We start from the raw sequence: 8,080 nt of genomic DNA, 5'->3' as shown, positions 1-8,080 counted from the left end.
ATTATTTATGTTTTTATTAGAAAAAAAAAAAAAAAATTAGAAACAGACCTAGGAAGGCCTACAAGCCATAGTATCTTTTACCCAGGGTAAAATTCGGTGGAAGTCTCAGGGTACTTCAGCAGGGCCAAAACTTTTCTGTAAAGAAAGCATGAATTATGAAGTGGAAAAAAACCCTGCTTACTTCTGACAGTGGTTCCCAACTGAGCAAGTCAATGATCCATGCCACACAGCCATGTCAATCAAAGTGTGGATGGAGAACCATCAGATCAAGGCCCTGTTATTGCCAGTCCAATCTCCAGACCTGAACCCCACTGCAAACCTTTGAAATGTAATTAAGAAGACATTAAACAAAATCGGGTAGCTTGATTTTTTGTGCCATATGTAGCATAAAGTCACACCTCAGCAAAGTAAGAGACTGGTGGAGAGCATTTATATTTACAGCCTTTAGCAAATTCTCCTACCCAGAGTAACTTACAGAAATGCTTCCTCAGTAAACATTCCTTACTCTAGAACTTGTCATTTAACGTTTGCCATAAGGGCTCAAAATGGTTAGCCTACCAGAGTAAGGAACTCTAGAACTTATAATAACTAATAATAAAAGTTAAACAAGTAGGTCGCTCAGCAGATGGTCAGTGTAGTTTAAGTATGGACTTTGACTGGGCCACATATGGACATTAAGAGGTATGGCTCTTTCGTGGTGTTTTGGTTGTTAAATGGTACCCATGGGACCCTCAGTATACTGAGTATACTTTATATACACACTGTATACTATATATATATATATATATATATATATATACAGTATATCCATCCTGTGGGGGTCCTGACCATTGAAGAACAGCATGAAAGGGGGCTAACAAAGCATGCAGAGAAACAGATGGACTACAGTTAGTGCTTCCATATGGTAAGTGAAGCTGATAAAATGGACAGTGAGTGTAGAAACAAGGAGGTGGTTTTAATGTTTTAAATTAATCAAACCAAACATATTTTGCCAATATACAATCCCAATTAAAACAGTTTAAACAGTAACAAAATGTTAATAAAATCAAACATTTAGACACTCATTGTAAATTTAACAGCTACAGCACATTCCAAAACGTCTGGACAGGGGCATGTTTAAAATTGTGTTATGTAGAGATGTAAATTTAGGCAATTTTAACTGATAACCGACCGTCCATAGCCGAAGGTAAACTGATAATATTATAAAGTCCCATTAAAGTATAAAACACATTACAGTGGCAGTAATGATGAACAACAAGGTGAACATAAACACTGTAAACTAGTTCAGTTTTCTCAATGCAGATTGAATTGAAAATAGTTAATAAAGATACAGTTGATACCTTAAGGCTTTTCTTTATGAAGTTGAATTATGAGATAATAAGCAGACCTGCAAGATGCAAATAATTAATAAACATTTTGTAAACAAATACATTTAATACATTAAATAGTTAAGGATTTAAATAGTACAAAAAGCATTAAACTGGTTCATTTTTAGGTTTGAACTGTAGTGTTCTTATGTGTCATTCGTTTTCAGTGGGAGACAAGTCTCAAATGCAGGCATTGTAAGGATGAAACAAGCAGGGATTTTCCTGAAAAGACATGATTTACCCCTCAGCATTAATGTTACCTTCACTGTACTGCTAGTTACCCATGCCTTTGGCACCAACACCCCTGTATCACCATGAGTTTTTGCATGCAGACATTAAATTAGCAATTCACAAAAAGAGCTACTAAGCATTATTTATGTCTTCTTTTTACTTTTTAAACAAATCTATTGTGAAAAGTGTACATAAGTCTACAAATCCCTGATTTCTATTTTTATTTGCATTGTACTAACTTTAAAAAAAGTGGGGTTGTCATTAAATTAATATAATTTGTTTGATTCGTTGTATTTTTATTGTAAGACATGTACTCTTATGCAACACGTTTAAATGTTTTATCTGCATGATGTTTATATTTAAAACTGTTTAATTATAAGATATATTATACGGTTTTGAATCTTATTTCTTTACTTTCATATTATTAAAAATACCATAGTTGTATATATTAGGTTATTTAATATATGAAATAAAACAAGATTTGTTATTTAAACATGATTGCTCTTATTTCTACACACTTTAAATATTTACTCAGTTCATTGGTGTAAAATAAAGATAACACTTGTGATAATGTTTAATTTAAAGTTTTCATATGCTTTTAAATAATTGTTACCTTTAGAAGTTTTTATAGTTTTGCTTTTAGAGGAGTTTTTTTGTGTGTTTAAACTTATTAAATACACTGCACATTGTGTAACATTATGAAAAGCAAAAAGTTATAAAAAGCAAAGTGTAATTAGTTGTGAAAGTAATCTAATGGATAGTATGTGAATTGTGGAAGCTATTTGTGTCTGATCTATGTTTTAGCACTACACATTGTGTATTTTAATTTAAACATAGTTTTAAATTTGAGTTTATATGATTATGTAAAATAATGTGGGCTAAATATTTACGTTTTTAACTACAAAAGGCTCAATTTAAATCAAATCCACCCAGCCTATATTTATTAACTGACTTCACAGGTCCTGTAGTTAAACCATGTTGATACAATAAAGAATTTACTACATTAGTTTTAATTAATAATTTAATTAATTTAATAATCCTCCTTACTCATACTCGCTCCCGTGATCATATTACACCTGTTCTCCAAAAACTTCATTGGCTTCCCGTTGCTCAACGCATTCAATTCAAAATTCTTCTATTCACTCACAAAGCTCTCCATAATCAGGCCCCATCCTACCTCACCGACCTGCTCCATCAGCACATTCCCTCCCGTAGCCTTCGCTCTTCTGAGGCTAACCTACTGTCCATACCCTCTAGGACCAAGCACCGGACCTGGGGTGACAGGGCCTTTTCCATAGCTGCTCCATCTTTATGGAATGCTCTCCCCAAACGCCTACGAGATTGTCCTGACCTGTCCAAATTCAAGTCACTTCTCAAAACTCATCTATTCAGAGTGGCATTTAACTTGTAACAACACGAAATAAATGCTTTTATTTTTGCTATTCTTTTTAATAGTTTTTATACTTAGATCACAACAGAAATGTGAAGTCCTAGATCCTAAAACTTGTAAAGTTTTTCAGTTTCCTGATTGCATGTGAATCTGTCCTGTTTCTGTGTAATTTTAAGAAATTGTTCTATATTTGTTGTTCTCTCTCATAATTTAGCTAATTTTTAATGAACTGTCTTATGCTGCTCTCTTTGTTTTTATCTTAATTATTCTTGATGTTGATGTACTATTTTGATTTTGTACTATGATTTGTATGGTGTATGTATTTGTTTTGATTATTTGTCTTATGTAAAGCGTCTTTGAGTATCTTGAAAAGCGCTATATAAATAAAATGTATTATTATTATTATTATTAATTTACAAACAATGTTAATTAGTTAATTTTACAAACAATGAATGCACAAGCACAGCTGTCAGGGCAATAAGAAGGTTGCTTGTTCAAGCCCTACCACCGCCAGGTTGCCACTGTTGGACCTCGGAGCAAGACCACTAATGCTCAATTGCTCTAATTTCACTCGGCCAACAGATTCATCAGTTCACAAGGTTAAATCGAACACAGTCTCCAATTAGATTCTCCAACTCACCTCACTTGCATGTCTTTGGACTGTGGGAGGAAACCGGAGCACTCAGAGGAAACCCACACAGACACAGGGAGAACATGCAAACTCCACACAGAAAGGACCCGGACCGCCCCACCTATTGTAAGCGCTTTAGATAAAGGCGTCTGCCAAGTGACAGAAATGTAATGAAAAACCATAGCATTACTACAGTTGAACCAGGCAAATAAAAAACGTAATTACTGATTCATCAGGAAGTTTACTAATTACTAGCATGATGTTGCTAAATCACTGGGTGCGAGATATTTGTTCTCTCAGACTTCATTGATTTACTGTAAACTAAAGCTATTATTCATTAGAAGAGACAAAGTGAGGAGTTTAAGGTAAAAGAAGAAGGGGGCAGCCAGCAACAAGATAGGTAGATACAATTAGAGGAACAATAAACGAGCCTAGCGGTTAAGGTACTGGACTAGTAATCAGAAGGTTGCCGGTTCAAGCCCCACCTCTGCCAGGTTGCCACTGTTGGGCCCTTGAGCAAGACCCTTAACCAGCCCCGGTTCTGGACTGCTTTGCTTGGGGGGGCAGTAAAACCTAATGAGGGGTAGTCATGTTGATAGTCATGTTTTTGAAGCCAGAAATATATTCAAGGCTTGATTTGTGCATGAATGATGACAGCCAAGCTATTGATACTGGCTTAAAGTGATGTATGAGGTAAAGAAATAAAAATGCATGTTTTCGAACTTAAACTTAAAACCCAATGATTAAAAAATACATGTTGATTATGTAAATGGAGAAAAAAGATTATCTAATTGTATTTCATTTTAATACGCCCCCTTAATTAAATTGCCATTACTAATAGAACAACTCTATTTCTTGAAAGGCTTTAATACAAATTTAAGTCAAAGCTGACAAATGTACCTACACACAGACTGAGAATATTCAAACGTGGAAATAGGAATGAGTGAGAATATTTATATTATTGGGAAATTAAAATATAAAGAAAACAAAAGAATACTAATTCTGTAAAAAAAAAAGTGTTTACCAGTATACCTGCCTCTCGCTCACACTAACAGAACATATACTGCCGAACTGAACTGTTTGGGGCAGTCTGCCGATTTTTATATGACTCAAAGAGCCAATCAGGAATAAGCAAGGAAATATCTTCACACTGTAAAACAAAATGCATTTTTGTGATTGGTTCAGAGATAATTTTAAAAATAACCGTTGCTTGCATTGTGCTTGGGGGGGCAAAGACACAATTTGGGGGGGCAATGCCCCCCTCAGCCCCCCCCCCCCCCCTAGCGCCGGCCCTGCCCTTAACCCTCAATTGCTCAGATTGTATACTATCACAACTGTAAGTCGCTTTGGATAAAAAGCGTCTGCTAAATGCCGAAAATGCAGAAAATGTAAATGAGAAACATTTGAGGGTTAAGGGCCTTGCTCAGGGGCCCAACAGTGGCAACTTGGCGGTGATGGGTCTTGAACCGGCAACCTTCTGATTACTAGTCCAATACCTTAACCGCTGAGCTACCACTAGAAACACTATCCATATGCATAAGAGTTGAAATCGACTTGACTGCTCTTAATAAAAATAGCGCTATGTAATACCGCCATCTGCTGGACACTTTTACGAGTTGCATATTTAATGGACCGCTTACATTCAAAATAAAAGAAAGCGTTCATTAACAATGAAAGAAAAAGTTGGAACAGAATGGAAAACACTTCTTTACTTTGACTTTTATTTCGTTGCAGACAGGATGAACCTGAGATATTTCACGTTTTGTCTGCTCAACTTCATTTCATTTATTAATAAACATCAATTCCTGCATTTCAGACCTGCAACACATTTCAAAAAAAGTTGCCATTCCTTTTTTGTGATTTAGTGTTTCAGCTTTTATTTTGTCCCATTCTTCCTGCAAACACGTCTTAAGATGTGCAACAGTACGGGGTCGTCGTCACATTTTTACTTTCAAAATTCTCCACACATTCTGTATTGGGGCCAGTCCAGTACCCGTACCCTCTTCTTCCGCAGTCATGCCTTTGTAATGTGTGCAGCATGTGGTTTTGCATCGTCTTGTTGAAAAATGCATGGACGACCCTGGAAAAGATGACGTCTTGAAGGCAGCACATGTTGCTCTAAGATCTCAATGTACTTTTCTGCATTAATGCTGCCATCACAGAAGTGTAAATGACCTTTGCCAGGGGCTCTAACACAGCCCCATACCTTGACAGACCCTGGCTTGTTGCTGATAACAGTCTGGATGGTCCTTTTCGTCTTTGGTCCGGAGCACACGGCGTCCATTTTTTTCCAAAAAAGACCTGGAATGCTGATTCATCTGACCACAATACACGTTTCCACTGTGTGATGGTCCATAATAGATGCCTCAGAGCCCAGAGAAGTTGACGCCGCTACTGGACATGGTTAACATAAGGCATCTTTTTGCACAGTAAAGTTTTAAGTGGCATTTGTGCATGTAACTCTGTATTGTAGTGCTTGACAAAGATTTGCCAAAGTAATCCCTCACCCATGTGGTTATATCAGCTATTGTTGAGTGGCGGTTCTTGATGCAGTGCCGTCTGAGGGGTTAGAAGATCACGGGCGTTCAGCTTAAGCTTGAGCCCCTGGCCTTTACGCACTGAAATTCCTCTCAATTCCTTGAATGGTTTAATGATATTATGCACTGTAGAGGGAGAAATATGCAAATCCCTTCCAATCTTTCATTGAGGTTCATTGTTTTTAAACATTTTAATCATTTTCTCACACAAACTGGAGATCCTCTGATCATCTTTGCCTTTGCTGGATGCTGCTTTTCTACCAAACCATAATTACAATCCTTTGTTGACATCACCTGTTCGGAATCAGATCATTATTTTTTTCACGTCATTACTGCCCCGTCCCAACTTTTTTGGAATGTGTTGCAGGCCTGAAATGCAGAAATGGAGGTATATTAACAAATGAAATGAAGTTGAGCAGTCAACTTTTCAGTTCCTTCCACAGATGTTCGATTGGATTCAGGTCTGGGCTCTGGCTGGGCCACTCAAGGACATTCACAGACTTTCTCCAAAGCCGCTCCTTTATTATCTTGGCTCTGTGCTTCGGGTGGTTGTGATGTTGGAAGGTAAACCTTTGCCCCAGTCTGAGGTCCAGTGGGCTCTGGAGCGGGTTTTCTTCAAGGATCTCGGTGTACGTAGCTGCATTCATCTTTCCCTCCATCAGGACTAGTCGCTCCGGTCTCACTGCTGAAAAACATCCCCACATCATGATGCTGCCACCGCCATGCTTCACTGTAGGGATGGCATTAGCCAGGTGATGAGCGGTGCCTGGTTTCCTCCTGATATGAGGCTTGGTATTCAGGCCAAAAAGTTCAATTTTGGTTTCATCAGACCTGAGAATCTTGTTACTCATGGTTTGAGAGTCCTCAAGGTGCCTTTTGGCAAACTCCAAGCGGGCTGTCATGTGCCATCTGGCCACTCTACCATAAAGGCGTGATTTGTGGAGTGCTGCCTGGATGGTTGATCTTCTGATAGGTTCTCCCATCTCCACAAAGATACGCTGGATTGCTCAGTTTGGCTGGGCCGCCAGGTCTAGGAAGATTTTTGGTGGTTCCAAACTTCTTCCTTTTACGAATGATGGTGGCCACTGTGCTCTTTGGGAGCTGTAAAGCTGCAGCAATTTTTCTGTACCCTTCTCCAGATCTATACCTTGACACAATCCTGTTTCTGAGGTCTGCAGATAATTCATGGCTTGGAGTTTGCTCTAATATGTACCGTCAACTGTGGGACCTTATATAGGCAGGTGTTGGCAGTCCCCAATCATGTCCAATCAATTGAATTTACCACAGGTGGACTCCAATTAAATTGTAGAAACATCTCAAGCAGTATCAGTGAAAACAAAATGCACCTCAGCTCACTTTTGGGTGTCATATCAAAAGGTGTGCACACTTGTGTACTTGATTTTTAATAAAATGTCCAAAAACCTGCTTTCACTTTGTCATTGTGAGCTATTTTGTGTAGAATTGTGTGACAAAAAGGAACTCAATCTATTATAGAATGAGTCTGTAATGTAATAAAATGTGGAGAAGGTGAAAGGGATGTGCAGACTTTCCGGCTTGACTGTAAGTTCAGCAAAATTAAGTAGGTCCTGGGTTCGAGCCCCAGGCAGGGCGGTCTGGGTCCTTTCTGTGTGGAGTTTGCATGTTCTCCCCATGTCTGCGTGGGTTTCCTCCCACAGTCCAAAAACATGCAGTCAGGTTAATTGGAGACGCTGAATTGCCCTATAGGTGAATGGGTGTGTTTAAGTGTGTGTTGGCCCTGCGATGGACTGGCGCCCCGTCCAGGGTGTTGCGCCCATTGAAAAGCTGGGATAGGCTCCAGCACTCCCTAGCGACCCTGATTGGATAAGCGGTTAAGAAAGTGAGTGAGTGAGTGAGTGAGAAGCAACCTTAAACCTAAACAGAATAACTCTCAAAAATCACATGG

The sequence above is a fragment of the Trichomycterus rosablanca genome, chromosome 22 (genome assembly GCF_030014385.1).
Source record: "Trichomycterus rosablanca isolate fTriRos1 chromosome 22, fTriRos1.hap1, whole genome shotgun sequence".
Lineage (NCBI taxonomy): Eukaryota > Metazoa > Chordata > Actinopteri > Siluriformes > Trichomycteridae > Trichomycterus > Trichomycterus rosablanca.
This window is presented reverse-complemented; position numbering follows the sequence as displayed.